We start from the raw sequence: 22,027 nt of genomic DNA, 5'->3' as shown, positions 1-22,027 counted from the left end.
GGATAAATTGATGGACATGTTGGGTCCCCTTTCCAAAATCCTAGACCTGGGTTTCAAGGCCAAGGAAGCCTCGGCGACGGTTAATCCTGATGAGCTCATCGAGTGGGCTCAGAGAGCCGTCTGCATGTTTGGAAATGTTAATTGTGCCATTTCGGCAGAACGGCGTAGGTCCATTCTCCTTAAACTGGATCCAAAATTGACAGAATTAGCAACTTCTGAAGCCGGTCCAGAAGCACAGGGCATTCTGTTTGGACAGCCCTTCTTAAAGGAGCTGACTAAGTTTGTGTCCGCCTTCAGCGGAATCGATAAAGCACAGGCGTCCTTGCGCCGGGCCATGCGTCCGGTTTTCACCAAGGCCGGACGACAACGGAGACGATCGTTCGGCCGTGGATCTCAACAACAGTCCCAGAGGGGTGCCTCGCAGCAACGTGGTGGTTAATACGACTCTGGTTACTCCACCCAAGCCAACTTCTATCCTTCCCGTAAAGGAAAAGGGCAATACGGCAAGGGACGATCTGGTGGCCACCAAGGCCAATATCAAGATTCCGGAGCTACAGGTGAGCCTAATTCAAGCATGCGATGTGAGGTTGGGGGGCAGAGTGCAATGTTTTCTGAACAATTGGCGCATGATCTCCAACGATGCTTGGGTGCTAGAAACCGTTCAAGGGTTCAAGATAGAGTTCTATCACCCAATGCATCAAACCCGTCTGCCGACCCCTATGCTTTTTTCCAGTCACTCTCAGGCTTGTCTGTCGGAGGAGATAGAGGTGCTCCTCAACAAGGGGGCGATTGTTCCTACCGAACGCCATCCACAGGGCTTTGTCAGCTCAGTCTTTCTGGTCGAGAAAAAAGGAGGCGGGTCTCGCCTGGTTCTCAACCTGAAGCACTTCAACAGCGGGGTGGTCTACAGGCACTTCAAGATGGAGGGCATCCATCTTCTGCGGGATCTCCTTCGGGAAGGGGATTGGATGGTCCGTCTGGACCTGAAAGATGCATATTTGTCTATCCCGATTTACAGACCCCATCGCAGATTCCTCCAGTTTCAATGGCTGGATCAGTGGTACGAGTATCGGGTTCTCCCGTTCGGCCTTTCGTCAGCACCATGGTGCTTCACGAAGTTGCTGAGGCCAGTTGTAGAACATCTTCGTTCCAGGGGGGTCAGGCTGATAATTTACCTGGACGACATTCTTTTTATGGCGGATTGCCCTCTCAAGCTTCTGCAACATCTGGAGTGGTCCATAACACTCTTGCAGTCTCTGGGTTTTCTAGTCAATGTTCCGAAATCGGTTTTGGTTCCCACTCAGTCTATCGATTTTCTGGGATTTCAGATAGATTCGTTGACTTGCCAGCTTCTCTTGCCCAATCAGAAACTCCGTTACATCAGGAGAGAGTTGACGTCTGTTATTTCCAAACAGACTGTGTCATTGAGGTCGTTGGCACGTGTGGTAGGTCTTCTAGCATCCTCCATTCAGGCAATCTTTCCGGGTCCTCTACATTACCGGGCGATGCAACGCCTAAAGATTCAGCATCTCCGGAAAGGCCTCCGCTACTCGGATCAAATTCCTCTCTCAGAGGAGGTGCGGATGGAGATGCAATGGTGGCTAGACCACATGGAGGCCTGGAACAGGCGAGCCCTGTTCGGGTCGTCTCCGGAGCTGGTGATCGAATCGGATGCCAGTCGATGGGGTTGGGGAGCCCGTTGCGGGTCAGTTTCGACAGGAGGTCGTTGGTCTTCCCAGGAGTTGTCTCTCCATATCAATTGTCTGGAACTCCTGGCGGGTTCCTTTGCGATTCGGTGTTTCTCCCCCCTACAGGCGAATTGTTGCATTCTTCTCAGGATGGACAATGTGTCGGCAGTCCGCTATGTCAACAAACTGGGCGGGACATGGTCCAAGATATTAGCGGAGATTGCCAAGGATTTTTGGCATTTTTGCCTCCACCGGAAGATCACGATTATTGCAGAGTATCTCCCGGGCTGCAACAATCAGGTGGCGGATTGGCACTCCCGACACCTTCGGGATTTCAGAGACTGGAGACTTCACCCTCGAGTCTTCCGCGCCATTCTTCGACACTGGGGCCAGTGTCACCTGGACCTTTTCGCCTCTCGCCTCAATGCACAGCTTCCCCAGTTTTACAGCTGGAGACCGGACCCCTTAGCTCTGGCCACGGATGCTTTTCTCCAACAGTGGCCATCGACTCTTTGTTATGCATTTCCCCCGTTTATGATGCTTCCCAGAGTCCTTGCTTACACCAAACGATTTCGAGCGGAGCTGATTCTGATTGCTCCCTTGTGGAAAGCTCAAGCGTGGTTCCCGGTTCTCTTGGAAATGTGCTGTGCACCTCCTCTCCTTCTTCCCCTGAAGCGGAATCTGTTGCAGGATCCTCTCGGAGATCCGCATCCCCTCATTCTCGCCGGCACTCTCCAGTTGCTAGCATGGCGAATCTCGGGGATCGTTGGTCGGTCCCAGGCATTTCTAGCGAAGCTGCCAACTTCATTAGTAACGCCTGGTCTCCCAATACCCACAAGCGGTATCGAGGAGCCTGGAAACGCTGGAGTGATTGGTGTGTTCAACGGGAGGTTGATCCCGTTTCGGCGGATATCAGTATAGTCATTAATTTTTTGACTTCCTTGGCCACTTCTGGTTTGGCTTATCGGACAGTTAATAGTTTTCGTTCAGCCATTTCGGCAGGCCATGTCCACATTGATGGTAAGCCTGTTGGTGAACATCATTTGCTTTCCAAACTGCTGAAAGGAATTAGTCTTGCGAAACCTCCCACACCGAAATATGTGTCTTTGTGGGATGTTTCGGTTGTCCTGAAATTTTTGGAGGCTTGGCCTTCTAATCTTTTATTATCTCGCAAACAGTTGTCTGCAAAACTGACCATATTACTGTGTCTAGTTTCTTGCAAACGTGTTTCGGATATTCGTGCTTTAGATCTTGCGGGTCGCTGTTTCACCCCTGAGGGTGTTACTTTCACCATCTCTAGGAGGACTAAAACTAACACTTCCTCCATAACGTATCCTTCTTTTCCGGATCATCCCAATCTTTGTGTTGTTCAGTGTTTGAAGGATTACGAGGTGAGTACCGCTTCTTTACGCGCTGACATGCAAGGTCAGTTGTTGATCGCCTTACAGAAGCCTTTCCGTCCTGTTGCACCGGCTACTTTAGCTCGCTGGGTGCGCTGGCTCATGTCCGAGGCGGGCATTGATGTTTCTGTGTTTGGTGCACATTCTGCTAGAGGGGCAATGGCCTCAAAAGCTTACTCCATCGGTGCTACTTTGTTTGACATCATGAAAGCTGCAGACTGGTCTTCAGACTCTGTTTTCATACAATTTTATTATAAACCAATTGTTACTGTTGCCTCTGTTGTGGTGGATGAGCATAATCGGAGCCTCCTGTCCTGACATAGAATTCAAAATTTGCAAACATTCGTGACAAGAATTTTCAATTCTATTAAGGACTAGGAGGCGAGGATTATCCCACCCTGATTGTTAATATGTTGCATTTTCATGTACTATATGACATTTTGCATACTGTTGCAGTTGTATTTTTCCTTGTTTTTTCTTCCCCCCCTATCTTGCTTTAATTTTCTCCATTGTTGGGATATTACGGCTCTGTATCTTTTACAGGTTCAGACCAGAAATGATGTGGTTGCTATGCCTCGAGAGTCTCCTCTGTCTCCTTGCGCCCGGATCCAGGATACCTCCGTCTTCTGTTACAAGATCCTTTGGATTTCAGCGGCTTGCTTGGAACTTTTGCTGTTACTCTACATGGGATTGTTTTTTGATGTGGATCTGCTTACCCAAAGAAAGAGGATGAAGGACTAGTATTTGGACCTTATATAGTGTTTCCTCTAGGGTCATTCCCAAGTGTTCATGGGATTTGTAGTTTTGTTTTTTGATTGGCTGCTGAGCATTTCATTAAAGAAATGAGAAAGCATAATCCTCGCCTCCTAGTCCTTAATAGAATTGAAAATTCTTGTCACGAATGTTTGCAAATTTTGAATTACCCGGACAACATTGACGCCTTCGTCACATTACATTAAAAAAATCGGGCGTGCCTTCTATCCATGAAGACTCTACAATTACGTCACACAGGGGGCAGGGTTAATCAGACAGTACACCAATCACAAGGCAGCAAAAAAAAACACACACAGGACTTCGGATACAAAATATAACAACTCTTTAACCATTGGCCAACGACGTCATAAGGAGGAGGAAACAGAAAGAAAACAAGCCGACATCGAGTGCACATTCACGAGACATTCCGGACAACATAATACGCTGATAAAGCAATACATACAAAAAACGCATTCGTCCCATTACATTTAAAAGCAGCCGTGACTTCCATCGAAGATGACTCCAAAATGACGTCACACAGGGGTCAGGGTTATTCAGACAGTACCCCAAGGGCGCGAGGCTGGACTGCCAGGTGGCACGCGTTAAAGAGCGCGTGTACGGGGGCAGAGGGGGTCAACACAGGTCACCTAGAACTTAACTCAAGCGCTGCCTAGAAGTTACGGGATCAGTAATCACAATGGGGTAACCCTGTAGTGTGCAGAACCTGGGCATAGGTGCAGTATAGGAACAGTGGTTCTACCACGTACACATTTTCTTTAAACTGTGTCCCCCACTCATGTGGGACTTCACAACATATGTATAAGAAGCACACAACTGATGCAACAGTAATTTAGTTTCTTCAAAACTTTTTTGCATTCGGAAGTTTAAAGCATAAACAAAAATTATTGACCGACCATATCTAACAATAACTAACATACACAATAAATAAACAAAAATATGTTCACACAGATGATCAAGGTCTCATATGAAATGCAACGAATGTCACTCAGGATCTTAGTAGCTGGTGAGATAGAGCAGTAAGGATAAATGCAGTCTACATAGCGCTCTTCACAAACTCGACTGCCTCTTGGCGCTGTTCACCGAGCCAACTGTGAGCCAACGAGAACAGGGGTCAAAGTTCAGTTCGAACAATTACATTATTCTTTTTTTGACACCCGCTTCTTAGACTCACTCCGAAGGCAGAGCCTCAGAGCCTGGCGAGGAGGGGGGGCTGGAGTGCCTCAGCCAGTCCAGCTCTGCAGGGTGGCACAAGTCTACGAGACATCCTGCCCTCGGTCCTTGCTGCAGGTCATAGGTCTGAAGTCTGCAGCTGGTAGCTCCGACCTTCAGCCTTGCAAAGGAGATAAAATGAGTAACAATTCCATGTTTAATACCAACATCTGTTATACATTAGCAAACACCCAGCTCAGTTTATGTATGACGGGTGTCACGTAAATGGCATTTTATTGTACCTATAGGTTTAGTAATAACGCTGCCCACGCCCTGGGATAGATTCTAGCGCCTGCATATTGCATAACGTGACCTTCAAAGCTCTCAGCCTCCTTCACACAGACACGAACAAAAAGGCTGTAAACGTTTCTAAATAACTGGTAGCTCTTAGAGCCCATGTTCAACTCTCGGGGCACTTTCCACAGATAACCTGTTTTTATTATTGTCTAACTCAATGGTACTCACACAGCACACACACTTTTACCCTCATGACGTCACATGTATCACCCCTTATATCACAGCCCAATTATTTACCAGTAATCCTCATAAGAAATTCACGGACAGTAATGGCACAGAATTTCATATGATTGAATGTATCTATCTATATCTATATCTATATCTATACTACTATTATAAAGAGAGAACTGTGTCCTTTGAGCCAGGAAAATTAGAAAACTACACCACCAATCCAAACACCCAATACATCTTTGAAAACGTCAGGGCAAGCAGATGGACATAGGCTATATAAAAAAAAGATATATATGTTGTTTAAAAAATTTACGATAAAAAAAAGTAGTCCCTTGAAAGTAGCACCGGCCGCGACGTGCGTGCTGACATCAGGAGCACGGGGAGGAGCGGCGTACAGGAGCACGAGGAGGAGCGGCAGACATGAGCGCGGGGAGGAGCGGCGGACAGACGGGGAGGAGCGGTGAGGAGCGGCGGACAGGCGGGGAGGAGCGGGGAGGAGCGGCGGACAGGCGGGGAGGAGCGGCAAAGAGCGGCGGAGCGGTGAACTCAGGAGCATGGGGAGGAGCAGCGGCTAAGGTAGGTGAAGCAGCCGCGGGGGCGCTCCAGGGGACCCACGGACAACATCGGGGCGGGCGGGGGCCCTGAAGCCTGATTGCTCCCAAGCCTTTTGCTCCTGGACAACGTCGGGACGGGCTGCTAGTACTGTTATAAAAAGAGTAGGAGTATAAAATCACTTAATCTTGTGCAAAGATTGAGATACCTTGAAAAGCAAATGTTAGACTTATACTTTTTCCTACTCAGTTTACCCTGAGGTTCGTAACAAATCTAACAGTGAGAGTTAGTGTAGTAATCTTAGTAATGAAAACGTTTTTAAAATTGAAGGAATACTTGGCAGGTAAAGATTGTGCAACTGGTTCTAAGTTTTGGGTTGAAGCATTTATAATCGATTCATGTACTAACAGATGGGTTTAACGAGATTTTTGCTATTTTCATACAGCGTACCAGTCTGCATGCTAATTGAATATCTCCTCCTTCAAAACACGCTTTTAATGCTTGTCTACATGTTCGAATCCGTTTTTGGTTCCAAGATCGTTTTAGCAGTAATCTTCGCTCAATATCTAGACCTTTGCAGCTACACAATAAATGCAAAACGTCCTCTTTTTGGTCGCTGCAGAGTCTACAATTCGTTGTTGTTTCTTAACGTTTCCATGGGGGGAAGTGTTTTGCCGGTAAGACTCCCACTCTCAGTTGCAGGTAAGATTCCTTCACTGTCCTTAAAACCCAATTCCCAAATAGGCTTGTGGCAGGGGCCTGGTATAACTCTGGATGACAAACCACCCATTGGCCCTCCTGGTAAGTGTAGCTTTATCTTCTTCCACAGATAATATCTTCACTGTTTTATTTACGAGCTGCTTGAAGCTTTTATGTGCCCAGTGTACCTTCCAGAGGTCTTATAACGCGAGACAGCTTATTACTGTCTCAAGATAGATGTGAGAAAGTGCCATCTTTCTTGCATGGTATGCCCCCACTTTTTGCTAAATGGCTGATGTACTTTGACTGAGTGTGCCCTGGGTCCCTGCCATCCAGGTACCCAGGGCCTGTGTTCCTTCCCTAAAACTGTGTTGAAAACTAAAACCCAATTGGCATCTCTGGTCACATGTCAGTATCTGGTAAATGGTACTCTAGGTACCCAGGGCATTGTGACCAGAGAAGACCCCTAAGGGCTGCAGCACTTAGGGGCACTGTACCCTGACACACATGCACTGCCTTTGCAGGCTGAGCGTCCTGGTACAGAACTAAACAAAGAGTCCACATGGCACACATCCCTGTGTGCCATGCCCACAAACCCACTGCCCTGGCATATATCAGGCACCCCTCTAGATGGGTGCACCATGCCAGTGGTGTGGGCACAGGTGCATGAGCCCTGTGCCCCAACAGTACACAGGGCCATTCCTGGGCACTCTAAGTGCAGTGATGCCATTTAAGAGTATATGGTGCTGGGAGTTCATCATCACGAACTCCACAGCAACATAATGGCTACACTGAAGACTGAGAAGTTTGATATCAAACCTCTCAGCACATTAAACCCACACTGATGCCAGTGTGGGATGTAATGTAAAATGCACAATAGAGGGAAACTTAACCTACAATCCACGTCTTGTCTAAGGGGCTGCTGAGGCTGCCACACAGCAGACAAGATGCTGGACCCCTGGGTAGAGACCATCCGCTCTCCTGGGCCTGCAACAATGCACGTCCTGGGCGAGGTAATAGGTCTCCTCTCCCAGGATGGGCAGGGGAAGAATCAAAGGCATGCCCCCTCTGTGAGCTTCTCCAGGTCACTTGCTGTACTCAGGAACTGGTCCCCACCAGTTCTGACCCCCGCTCTGGCGGGTAGACAGGCAGGAAATCCTAAGTGAGGAAAAGGGGTGTGCCAGCCTGTGCCAACTCCACCCCTCAGGTGGGAGAGGTGAGGTGCAACACAATTCCCTGCTCCGGACATCTTGAGGATGGGGAGCCCTGCCCAATCAGAGATAGGTTCCTGCCCCCCTCCCACAGGAGAGGAGCAGGGAAGGGGGTATACTCACCCCAGGACAGGGACCTAGTGGTCTCTGCCCTTGCCCTACCTATAAAGCCCCTAAATTTAGTATTTAGGGGCACCCTGAACCTTTCTTCCTCAGATCCCGATATCGAAACAAGAAGAACAAGAAGAAGGACGACCTGCCGTGCAGCTGCTAACAAAAGGACGACGACAACTGACTTGGCCCCAGCTCTACCGGCCTGTTGATCCTTGAACCTGCTCCATCCCGGTGTCTCCTGCGGACAGCAAGATTGAAAACTCCGGAGGACCTCTCATCTAGAGACTGGGACTCCCATGAGCAGTGGTTCTGCTGAAACAAGCAACACCCTGTTGTATGGCGTTTTAGGACCTGAGTGTAATTTTCCAGATCCATGCCCTTATATAGGTATAATTCACATTGTCCTAATATAGGCATAGAAATCACACCCATATTTAGACATAGCCCATGCAGTCCAAATACAGGCATGGCTACTACCAGCCGTTCCTAAAAGCCACAACAATTTCTTGGAAAATCGGCTTAAGCAGTAAGGGACAGCCCCTTGCTTGAATATTGATTTGTCCAAGAACTCATGGAGTTTTCAAAGAACTGCCATTCCCTAGGGTTTATTTTCTGACGTTATTATGCCCGACTTTACATCAAACTAAGCACCTTTAAGGTATAAATATGTTTTCACTTGCTCTAGCAAACACGCAGGGGTTTGGAGCAGGTCGACTATCTACTTGCCCGACGCAGCTCGCTACAGCAAGTGTTGAAGGAAGCCAACCCTCCAGCTGACGCACTGATCGAGAGGCTGCCTTTCTCTCACTGAGAATCCAGCTCCAGTGTTTCCAAGTTCCCCTTGCAGGGTGTTGGGAAATCGAGTTTGAGACTAGAGATACCAGACCTCCTTCATTCTAAACTAAGGTATGGAGCTGAATAGACCCCAAGAGAAATCTTGGATAGATTCTTGTCAAAGAATACTAAACCTATACCACACTAACCTCTTCCCGCGTACTAGACTTAAGTTAGGTACATTGGGGTAGGCGTATTTTAGAAGCACCAGTTGAGTATTTTAGTCATTGTTAATTATGTATGTATTCTTATGGCTTAGAATCCATACAATGCTTTTACAGTATTATTTTATAATACTCTTCTCGCTGTACGCATTATACTTTGCAGCCTGTATTACGATTGTAGCAGTTCACTTTACTGACATGAGAAAGAAGACTGTTCAATAAATCCTTTTATTGAAAACGCCTGTCTCTCTATTTCTCTGCACCTCTGTAGAAACGAAGCATGCACGATTGACTGAGTGAAATATCTATTGTTTCCACGACTCTGAATATACATTTATTTTTGTGTAACAAAGTTGTCATGTTTATGCGGTTGTCAGAAACTAATCCCTTCTTGTGTATTCGAGAAAGTTTCTAGTGACCTCTGAGCTGCTGGCACTCACTATTACGTTTAATATATTCGATAGAGAGCTAGTCGACCTCAGTCTTACGTCAAATCTATAGGAATATATTATTCCAATGCGCAGAGCCTATTGGGAATATAGGAACTACACTACAACCCCTGGTGCCAGCCAGGAACCGAGAATCCAGCACACTCTGCACCTGCCGAGCCCGGCCTGTGCCTGAGTGAACAAAGACCTCGAGGACGTCCCCACGGCGATTGTGAACCAAAGTCCAGTGCCCAAAGACCCTCCTTGACAACCCAGATGACGCCTGCAGCCTCGCAACCAGGGACCCCTCCAACCGCGACCAGCTGAGGGTAAGATTTCCCGACCTCAAAAGACACCCCTGCACCTGGCGCCCCACGGCCCCCGGTGCCCAACTCCGGGGTGCCTACCTATCCTCCAAGATCCCAACTTACCCCTTGAAGTGCTGGTCGCTCCTGAAGAATCTCCGTCCCTGAGCCTGCAGCCTTTTTTCATCTTCCAAGTTCTCCATTAAATAACAATGAGCGCCCGACGGCTCAAAAGCACCCTGCACCCAGCCGCCCGAGTACCCCTGGTCGTGCGACTTTGGTCCTAACCTATTTCCCCATTTGCCCTGAGCAAGTGACCAAGAGCCCAGCTCCCACAGCTGCGTGGCCTGCTTGCCCCCTGCCACTCATTGGATAACATTGGGCCTAACTACCTCTGCACCCGGCTGCCACTGTGCCGCTGAGGGTGTACAAACTGTATCTACCTGACCATGGGGGAACCCTGAGTCTATGCCCAAAACCTTAACTCTGCCAGTCAAGAACTTACCCAAAAGGCGATAACTCACTTTTTTTCCAGGGTAACATTGACTGGTTTCACTTGAAAATTCTTCTAAGTGTGGAGTTCTGAAACTTTAAAATATCCCTCTAAAATCAGCTGAACAATGAATTCCGATTTACTCACCTGTTATCAGGAGAGACCTCAGTGCTGCATCTTTTAGCCCAGCACTGACCCTGAAAAGTAATGTTAACCATACTTACCAGTAACTTGAATTTCCTTCCATAGGATATCATTGCCTGCTTTTTGCTGAAAAAGTTTCTGTGTCGATCTTTGAAACTTACAAATATTCTTTAAAATTCGTGCCAACGATAAAAACGTAATCACTTGCCTGTTTTAGATAGATGTCCCAGTGCTGAACCTAGGAGCCAGGCACTGGATTACAAAAGTAACGCAAACATACTTTACCTGCAATTTGAATTTCCTTCCATAGGATAACATTGGTAATTTCACCTGGAAAAGTTTCTCTGTGTCAACTTTCAAAATACAATATTATTCCTTAAAAATCACTACTGTAACTAAAACGCTTTTACTCAACTGTTTACAGAAGATGTCCCAGGACTGAATCCAGGATCCAGTCCTGTGGTTAGTAAAGTGATTTAAAAAGTAATTAATTGCATTTAACTAGAAATTCACATTGAGCTCAATGTTATATTGTGTTTGAAATTGTGTTGCCCATTGCAACAACTGTAACTATTACATGCTAACATCTATTGCCTATTTGTAAAGTATTTAACTAAAGTAACTCATTCTGAGAAAGTATATTTTGATACCTTGTTGGTTCTAAAATAAAACAATTATATCTTTTGATACAAATCAATTGACCTAGAGTTCAGTTCTTGAGTGTGTGAGACCATTTGCTGACTGAGTGTGTACAACAAATGCTTTACACTGTCCTCTGATGCTGCCTTACTGATCGACTAAGCTACCACTTTAGAGAGTAAGGTTATATCTAACTTTAACCTCTGCCATACCTCTGGGGACTGTGAACTCTGTACACACTGAAACTTTCTTTGGTCCAGTATATACAGAGCCACTTTCCTACAATAGATCATTGCTGGGCTGTCTTTGTCCCGTTCCAGCTCTTTCCATAGATGTGAATTCAGGGTACCTGTCTCAGCTCCTTTTATTTTGTTCCAACATTTAGTGTAAGCACCCTTACGTGCTATTTGTTGTTTTTAATGGCCGAACTCAAGCCTTAGTTGTGCTGGTGAGGTATACTGTGGGAGGTTGAAAATTATTCGCGTTCCTTTGGACAACACTTTGACCAGGATGGTCTTGTCTCTCCCTAGTTGGTAGCAGTCTTGCTTGTAGCAGCTCTAGTAGAGGGGTTAAATTTGGACCCGTTATTTTGTGCTTGATGCTCTTTATTGCAATGGCCAATGATATTCCTATTTCTGATCGCCGCTTTTTGTTGTCCAAACTTTCCCTTCATGTCAAAGATTATACCCAGTGTTAGATCTGGGGGTCTCTAGTTGGAAATGGTATTCACCTTTGTCCAAATAGGGACCCTTACTTCTAAGTCAGGATAAGGGGATTACACTCCTAAATAAACCCGCCCGCCCCCTTGGTAGCTTGGCACAAGCAGACAGGCTTATCTCAGAGGCAGTGTGTTAAGCATTTGTGAATATACACAGTAATACAGTGAAAACACTACAGATGGACACAACACAGGTTTTATAAAATTAAGTATTTTTTATATAGACTTAACACACGACTACAAACAACAAAAATCCACAATACTATCCTTAAAGTTGACTAAAAGATGATTAAAGTTGCTTAGTTCAAGTTGATGGTAAATGCGACAAAGTTCTCAACAAAGTACCTGGATGCGTAACGTAAAATGAATAAAAGGCTCGCAAAAGGCGAGATGCGCCGGTTCCGTGATCCTGGGGAAAAGATGCGTTGTGCCTCAATGCTTGCGCAGAGTAGGGGATGCGTCGTGATCCTTACCGGTGCGGGGATGATGCGTAGGTTCTCGGCTTTGCGGTCCGGTTCCGATGCGCAAGATGGCGCCTCAATGCGATGCGATGATCCTGGTACGATGCGAGAAGATGGCGCCCTTGATGCGATGATGCGATGACGATGCGTAGACACCCTGGCAGCCTTGCGACAACTCTGTACTTTGGAGCCATGGCAGGCCCTGCGACACACTTCTCTGGCGATGCCATGGCGACTCTTTCAAAGCCGTCACGCTTCTCCGGTGATGCGACAGCAGGCAGCTTTGACGAAGACACGCTTTCTGGGAGATTCTCCGGCGATACGACTATCGCAGATGTGGCGGCGACACGCTTCCACTCGTTGAATCGCGCCTCCAGCTCCCAGCGATACGCAGGTTTTGGCAAACAGAATTCCCAGCAGGGAAACTCTAGACCGTGGGAACAATGGGGGCTGGTTTCCTGTGCCCCCTACCTCTTCTCTTTAAGGCAGGTTCCTGGGCCATACTTTCAGGCTCCAGGATCTCTTGAACACCCTTGGCTGCTACAGACTGAGTGGTCATACACGCCCACTCAGGCAGACCCAACATCTCTAAATGAGCCTTCTTCTCCACCTTATCCCAAGGGAAGCTTTCTAAATCATTGCCTAACAGACAATCAACAGACATGGAAGGCCTCACAGCTACTTGAAGAGTACCAGAGACCCCCCCACACTCAAAGGGAATTTGAGCCACCTTGCAATGGCTCTCTGTGTTGTCAGCGGCAACAACTGGGAAGAATGCATTGGGGACCACCTGCTCTTCAGACACCAAGTGACACTTGACAGCTGTCACACTGGCTCCGGTGTCTCTATGAGCCTCCACTCTATGGCCATTGATAGTCACCCACTGCCTGTATTTTTTTGTGTTATCAGGCAGCTGAGTTTTAGGGACCATCTCAAAGTCCCCTAATGAGACAAGGGACATTTCTGCGGGACCCCACTGCCCCGGCTGGACTTCTTCAGTTGTATCACCAGGGAGGATTTTTGTAAAGCCCTATCCTCTATGAAAAGTGGCTCCCCAGCTGATCCTGCGCCCATGTATATCCTTAAGAGGATCGCAGACACGATTGCCCCATTGGCAATAGAGCTTCTAAATGCCTCTTTTTCCTGCGGGGTAGTGCCAACCAGTTGGAAACAGGCCAGGGTCATAACCCTTCTAAAAAAACGGGACTTGATCCCTAAGACCTGGCCAATTTCCGTCCGATTTCATTGTTACCCGGCCTTGGTAAAATCGCTGAAAAAATGGTTAATCAACAGCTCTCCGGATTCCTTGAAAATAACCAGTTGCTGAGTAACTCTCAAACGGGTTTACGTCCGGGGCAAGGCACGGATACAGCCCTTATAGTGGTGGCGGAGGAGGCAAGGTATATCTTAGATTCAGGAGGATCCGCTGTTGTGATCCTCCTGGATCTGAGTGCTGCATTCGACACGGTGGACCATGAAATTCTAATCCACCGTCTCGCCAGATTGGGCGTAACAGGATTGGCCATGAAATGGCTTACATCTTTTTTGAGTAACCGTTCTTTCAGAATCTGGGAAGCTGGTGTACTGTCCAAATCTACCCCCCTCCAGTGTGGTGTACCTCAGGGCTCTTCTTTGAGCCCTACTTTATTTAACATATATATGGCCCCAGTGGAGGAGGTAGTGGCTCCCTTCGGGATCAAAACAGTCACTTACGCGGACGACACCCAACTAGTCGTCTCGCTTTCCGCCTGCCTTGCCGGAATATTCTCCTGGATGTCTAGTTCGCGGCTCAAACTTAATGAAGCAAAAACGGAGATCATGCTCCTGGGTCATCACTTTACATCTCTCCCCAAAACCGCCTGGCCCCCCTCTTTGGGTGAGTTACCCATACCGAAGGAAAAAATTAAAAGCTTAGGGGTGTGGTTTGAGCCTGAGCTAACCTTTAAGACGCAGGCACAGAAAGTTGTAGGCACTTGTTTTGGCCTGCTGCGTTCAATGCGGAAAGTTCTCCCTCTTCTGCCCCCCCAGTCCAGGACACTTCTGATCCAGGGGTTAATACTATCCAGACTGGACTACAGTAACACCCTGTTTTTGGCAGCTCCTGAAGCTACCATCAATATCCTTCAACGGGTGCAGAATGCTGCAGCCAGGATGCTTGCGGGTGCCTCGAGAAGATCTTCGGCTAGACCTGTCTTAAGAGCATTTCACTGGCTGCCAATACGCGAAAGAGTCATCTTTAAATCGCTATGCATCACCCATAAGGCTCTTCAAGGTAAAGGACCTCCGATCCTCAGGAGCCTGATTTGCCCTTATAAATCATCTCGGGCTCTCCGGTCGGACATTGGAAATTTTGCTAAGGTTCCCAGAGTTAGGAAGGCACGAACAGGGGGTCGCCGCTTCTCTGTAAATGCGGCAAAAAACTGGAACTCTCTCCCCAGTCGGATTCGTACTGAACCCTGTCATTTTAAGTTTCGAAAGGCCCTTAAAACAGTTCTTTTTCCCAAGGACTCCTAATTATCGGTACCCTCTTCAGTTTGTTCTCTGTTCCATTTTCTGTTAGCGCTGGGACGCTTCCGGGCAGCCATGCGCTTTATAAATCAAATTTCATTTCATTCATTTCATTTCATTTCACCCACCTTGGGCACCCTTTTCCTCCCCACCCAGGGCTACACTGGCCATCTGACTGGGTGGTGCACAGAAGGGCACATACTGTCCTTTTTGGGGACACTAGGGATCTTACCAACGGTGTCCCACCTGCTAACACTGAACGCAGGTCACAGGCCCCCTATGAACATGTTAACCTGTCAGGGTTCTGACTTCTTCTCAGGGGGAGGCTGGGAACCCTTACCTTGGTTCCCTTGGGAATTACTTTGGGGCCCTTTCTGGAATTCCCTCTGTTTACCCTTGTCCCCCCACTCAAATTCAAATTCAAAGATGCTTTATTAGGTTTGTAAAAAAATACAACCATATAGCAACATACATAAAAATTTACACAATACTAAATTAAGCTACCATAAAAACAATCTAACAGAATAGCGTTCATGATAGAAACATTTAGCAGCATTGATAGTACATAATCATTAGGCCATTCAAAAAGCTTTTGGCTAAAATTTTAACAATCATACGACCTTTAATTGTGTGCAAATATGCAATTAAAGTGCTAAGTATTGTCTCGATATTAGTATATGTGCAAATTGGCAATTCTATAGGAAAATTATGCAGCATCTTTCCTAAAGTGCAATATGTAATTAGCAGCACCTAGGCTGGCTATTAACAGGAAGTTATGATAAATGAAACAAAGTGCAAGTGCTAAGCCAATCCTACGATGAATATTATACAATAGCAGCAATTAATCCAACAAACATATGTGTGCAAATTAGCATAAGAATACATGATATCAGCAGCATCTTATTTAAAGTGCATAGTACATTTAGCAGCTGGAAAGATTCATATAATAATTGATTTTCTTGCAGAAATACATTTTAAAATATAAGTGGCCACATAAAAACATACATCTGGGGACTCTAGGTTAAACACTAGTGTCATTGCTGTTTGTAGATGATGCGTATTATGTTTTAAAAAGATGGGTTTCAAGTAATATTTCCTTAAAAAAGTATAAAAGGTACAAGATAACATAAAGTGACACGTGCTCTGTTTTGATTTGCCATCACATGGGCACAAACAAGTTCCAGGTTTTTTAGGCACAGGGAAGGCCACGAGGTGATGCACAATTCCTAGGCGGAGACGGGTTAAAACAAATCGATGGGAGGGAATACTAACTGTTACAAAATAAAATTGGAAGCCTACATTGATGTTATATTGTTGGTAAAGATTGAATGTACTCTGTTTGGTATATTTTTCCATCCTAGTCTCTTCTGTATATTTCATAAACGAGACCTTCAACTCCCGCTTTGATAATATAGGGTCCATTATTAATTCATTATAAATGTCCAGTCCATATAATGTTTTATACCAATGATGTATATGATTCAGCCAGGGAATATTCGATCGGCGATCAAGTTTGATACAATCTGTTATTACGTCCTGCGTAAACTTTGTTTCCTCCTTTGCCCATATTGAGCGCCATAAGGACAGGGGGCGAAGGGCAATTAGATCATTGACATAGTACATATCTAATTCCTTATGTACTAGCTCCGTTGAAGCCATAACTGGGACACTGGTTAATCTTTTTAAAAACACATTCTCCCTCACCTGGATAGATTTGGCACACTGTGCATCATACCCCCATACTCCGGCCCCATATATAGCTAAAGAAATGCATCTAGCGTTAAAAAGGGTTAGTATTTCACGAATTCTGCGATCCCCTAATTTAGCAGCAAATCTAAATATACAATTTGTATTCCGGGCCATTTTAAAAAGGGCACTTTTTTGTTCATTAATCCATGTCCCATTTCCCGAAAAGGTGATGCCTAAATAGCAGAAACTATTAACAGATTCTAATCTCTCTCCTTCTAAAAAAAAGGGTTTGTGTTTTCTTGGTTTCTTACCACAAACCATGGTAACCGTCTTCCCTTTATTAATTTTCAATTTCCTGTTCTTAATAAAAACATGGAATTGATCAATTAATTGTTGCAGTCCATTATGTGTCCTAGAGAGGAGGACCGCGTCGTCCGCGTATAAAAGGACTGGGATAGGGTTACCATTTATAGTTGGAGCATCTGCATTAATCAATCAGAGTTGTATCCACATGATTAATAAAAAGCGAGAATAGTAGAGGGGCGAGTACGCATCCTTGACGGATGCCTCTCTTAACTTCAAAGAAAGGGGTACACTCACCATCTGTTCCAAACCTTACTTTGCTTGATAAATTACTGTACAAGCGAGCAAGCAGATGGATAATTTCGGTGGGAGCGCCCATTGCCAGTAGTGTGGGCCAGAGTAGCGCGTGTTCCACCAGATCGAACGCGGAACTCAAGTCGGCAAAGCATAAATAAAGATTACCAGATTTGGCTTTGGTATACTTGCCAACTATGAGTTCCAGGTTCACGCACTGCTCCATTGTTCCTAATCCCCTACGAAACCCATACTGCACTGGGGACAGGATGTTATTCTCCTCGGCCCAGGCTTCCAGTCTCACTAATAGGGCTCGACTAAGGATTTTAACTGTCAAGTCCAAAAGAGAGATAGGACGGTAATTCCTTGCCTCTGACCTGGATCCTTTTTTATAAAGGGGTATGATAATTGATTGGCCCCATGTCAGTGGTAAATTATCTTCCACCGCTGCATTAAAGTAACGAGTTAAGATTGGGGCCCATAATGATATTTCATGTTTATAAAAGTCCATGGGTACCCCATTGGGCCCGGGTGCTTTACCACCCTTACTATTTTTGATTGCATCTGTCACTTCATTTAAAGTTAAAAACAACTGCATTTTCTTCCAATTAAAACATAAGATAGACCCATCTGGTTTAAGATCAGAATTAAAAATCTCAGAAAAATGTGCGATCCATGCAAGACAGCTGACGTGGGAACTGACCTCAGGAATATTTTCATTCTTTAAGAATGGGCCATTTATCGTTTCCCAGAAGAGTTTATGGTTTTTAGTTGCAGCGGCCATATCAAGTTTATTCCAGGCCTCGTTCTGTAACTCACTTTTCCTAGTTGACAGGGCCAGTTTATAATTAATACGTTCTTTTCTGACTCTTTCTTTATCTCTGGGTTTAACATTAAGTACACTTTTTAACCTTTTCAGAGTCTCGGCACAATGTTTGTCAAACCACACAGTTTTGTTTCTTTTAACCCTTCTGTTTCTTTTTAACAGGGAATTTTCAACTGTGTATATAATTTTCATAAAATTAGAGAGAACGACAGGCGCTATCACATTAGGTGCAAGGCAGTATTCAACCTCTCTGGTACATTTACAAATAATATCCTTCGTTAGTTTGTTAGGGTCAATTTTAATCCATTTAATTCTCGTACCATTTGGTCTCTCAGCAGAAATCCCGTGGACAGCTTTACCGTTCACAATGTTTTTTTGACCCCAGCCCATTAACTCCACAGAGATACTGCTGTGATCACTCACAGGCTGCTCTATTACCCAAACATTGGAGAAAACTGAGCCATTAGACACCATAAAAAAATGGTCAATATTGGAATGGGCATCTCTCCCCCTAAAAGTTGGGCAAATTTCATTATTTTTGTTTTTTGTACATTCAAGCAGTTCCAAATTAAACTTGGCTATTAAGTTTTTCAGTGCGCGGGCATAATTACTGTGCGGGAAATGATTAACATAAACACTGTCACCCCCTGCATAATCCTCGTGGTGACCACATATCCCCTTCCGAGCATGTCTGCAGGCTTGCATGTTAAAATCACCTGCCCACAGAATTACAAAATTGTTCTTTGAAAGAACAATTGCAGCTTCAATAGCGCGTTCAACATCGGGAACAATCATATCACGTTTAGGGCCCACAATATTATTATAAAAATTATAATTTTTACCCTTGTCCCCCCACTCTTCTGCTGGGGACCCTGCCCACCTTTGGCGGAGTCTCCCACAAGACCCTTGTGGACCCTGGTGCTGACCCAGTGGTCCGCCTCCTCAGCAAGCTTCCTACGGTTAGTCCACTTGCTATCAATAAGGTGCTGTTGTAGCTCTGGAAAACAATTAGCAGACAAGTGCTCACTGGCAATCAAATCATAGAGCGCTTGAAAATTATCCACATTGCTACCCCTCACCCAACCATCCATAGCTCTGCAAAAGAAAGATATATATTCTACCCAAGTGGTTCCCTCCAGTTTCTTACAATTCCTGAAACTCTGTCTATAGAGTTCTGGGGTCAAACCATATCTTGTCAACAGTGCTTCCTTCATGTGGGCATAAGACATCCTATTCTCACTGGGTAGGTCTAACAAAGTATCTCTCCCCTCACTCACAAAGCAGCTCAACAACCCCGCTCCCCAATCCTTCTCAGGGACCCGGTGGGCCAACATTGCTATTTCATATGCTGCAAACCACTGCCCAATATCTTCATGCTTATGGAAATCTTTGATGACATCCTTGGGGATATATACCCAGCCTTCTGAAGGCACAGATGGTACGCTGCCACCAGAGGGATTGATCTCTAAGCCCTTCTCCTTGATCTCTAACTCCCTCAACATCCTCTCATGTTCCATTCTCACTCTCTCTCTCTCTCCAAGGTCAATCTCTTATTCTCTGCTTCCCTCTGACTCTCCATCTTAAGCTTAGCCATCTTCAGCTTGTGTGCCCTATTTCTCTGCCTGTCTTCCAGCTCTCTGGGAAAAGGTCTTTGGAAGAGATACTGCTGACAGGTGGGGACGGTACCCCTGACCTGGCTGGAAACACTGGCCTATCAATTTGCCCATCTGCATCCCCAACTGGCTCCACCACAACATCAGGGGCATTTATTGCTTCTACCCAGGCCCTCAGAGCCTTTTGGTAGTCATCCTTTTTAGAAATGCCTGGTGCATCAACTTTCAATTTCTTGCAGAGATACTTGAGCTGTTTCAAAGTGTAGGCTTACAACCTCTCCTCCTCAAAATCAAGACCTATAGATGCAACAGATGCTGGTCTACTCATGGTAGTAAGAATTGGGAGTTTTCAGGAAAAAATAACAGTCCAAGGAAAACATTCTGCCATAAAAAAGTATGTGGTCGCATTTGGTCTGCACTCACTAGTAGTGTACACCAATCACTGTATATGAAACACAAATGCAGGTACAAATCCTCACCGCTGACCACCAATGTTAGATCTGGGGGCCTCTAGTTGGCAATGGTGTTCACCTTTGTCCAAATAGGGACCCTTACTTCTAAGTCAGGAAAAGAGGATTATACTCCTAAATAACCCCTGCTCACCCCCTTGGTACCTTGGCATGAGCAAACAGGCTTATCTCAGAGGCAGTGTGTTAAGCATTTGTGAATATGCACAGTAATACAGTGAAAACACTACAGATGGACACAACACAGGTTTTATAAAAATAAGTATTCTTTATATAGGCTTAACACAAGACTACAAACAACTCTGTACTAGGTATGGGCGGAAAATCCGTTCCGCTCGCAGATTTTGCGGATTTTCGGGAAATTCGCAATCCGCGAGATTCGCGAATCTCCCGCAAAATCCGCAAATCCGCGAGCAGCGGATTTTGCTCGCACTGCTCGCACTGTTCGCGTGAGTTCGCGGCTTCCCAGTACAACTTCGCGCCCCGCGAATAAGTGCTAAATTGCAGAAATACGATCTTAGCAAAACTGAAACTACTTACCAGGTTCAAAAGTTCAGGCTCATCATTAGTAGCCATTTCCTGTAGTGCTTCCTGAGGGGCCCCTCCAGAGTTCAGTTGCCAGTTGCAACTAATATGTGACCCTGCTCTGAACCTCAGAATAGTTACACATATGCCACAAAGGTCCTGAATTACAGCTAAGGGAGACAAGCAGGAGCCAGGCTGGAAGTTAAAATCCATTAATCAGCCCCTAATTCATTATTGTCAGTTGGGGCAGGGCAGGTGTTGTAACTAATTTTGCAACAATGAAAGCACTTAGCAAGTGCAAAAGATCACTAATCAGGGCGCACTAAGGAAGCAGGTGCCAGCTAAAAAAATATTCTGTGACACATTAATCAGCCCCAAATTAATTCAGGTCACTTGAGGCAGGGAAGGTGTGCTTTGCTTTGCCGAAAATAATGTACACTGACTGGACAACCAGAGGGTGCTGTGATGAAACAGAGGGTGGCATGGGTGGGCCAGAGGGTGGCATGAGTAGTCAGAGAGTGGCAGTGGTGACAGAGAGTGGCAGTGATGAAGAAGAGTGTCCCAAACAGGCTGGACACGTAGAAACAACAAGTTCGCGAAATCCGCGAGCGAAACGGATTTTCCGCCCATGCTTAATGCAGATCTCTTTATTCACCACTGGGCTGCCCCAGCTTGTCGCCTGGAATCCTCCCGTCCTGTTACTCAAAACTCCAGACATGTAATACACAACCTAGCAGAGGCAGGCCTGGACAGTAGGGCAAGAAAATACCTACTTTCTAAAAGTGGCATTTTCAAACACAGAATGTTAAAATCAACTTTACTAAAATATGTATTTGATCATTCTGAATTCAGGCATATTAAATATGAATTTTTACCATGTTCCCAGAGTCAATTAGGATTATAAAATGTAATATTCTAACTGTCCATTCTGGCTTATGGAGAACAGGTAGCTTTGCAGCAGTGAAAAACGAAAATGGCTGTAATTCACTATTAGGACATACTACACACATCAGGGAATGTCCTACCTTATACTTACAATGCACCCTGCCCTTGGGCCTACCATAGGGGTGCCTGATATGAAGCAAAGGGAAGGTTTAGGGACTGGCAAGTGGGTGTACTTGCCAAATCGACATGGCTGTAATAGACCGCACATAACATATTTTACAAGCTGCTTCTGTGGTGCAGTTGGTGCAGGCGCTTTCGATGTCCATACCTCCCGGGGAGCCTCCCTCAATGAGGGCGCTGTTGAATTGTGCCCGGGAGAAGCCCACCCAGTTCCGGGTTCTTATTGCCGACGGTAGTTTCGTCTGGGCAGTCGGCTCAGGTACATGTATGTCAAAATGGATCAAGAAGTGGTCAGACCACGGGACAGGAAGAGGAACCTTTGCTGCAATGTCCTGCCAGTTGGCAAAAATGGGGTCAGGGGTATGACCCTCCTGATGGGTGGTCTTTTAATTTCTAAGATTTTATTTTCAGTCAATGTTTTTTTTCCCGGTTCATC

This window comes from Lissotriton vulgaris, chromosome 1_2, assembly GCF_964263255.1.
Source record: "Lissotriton vulgaris chromosome 1_2, aLisVul1.2, whole genome shotgun sequence".
Lineage (NCBI taxonomy): Eukaryota > Metazoa > Chordata > Amphibia > Caudata > Salamandridae > Lissotriton > Lissotriton vulgaris.
This window is presented reverse-complemented; position numbering follows the sequence as displayed.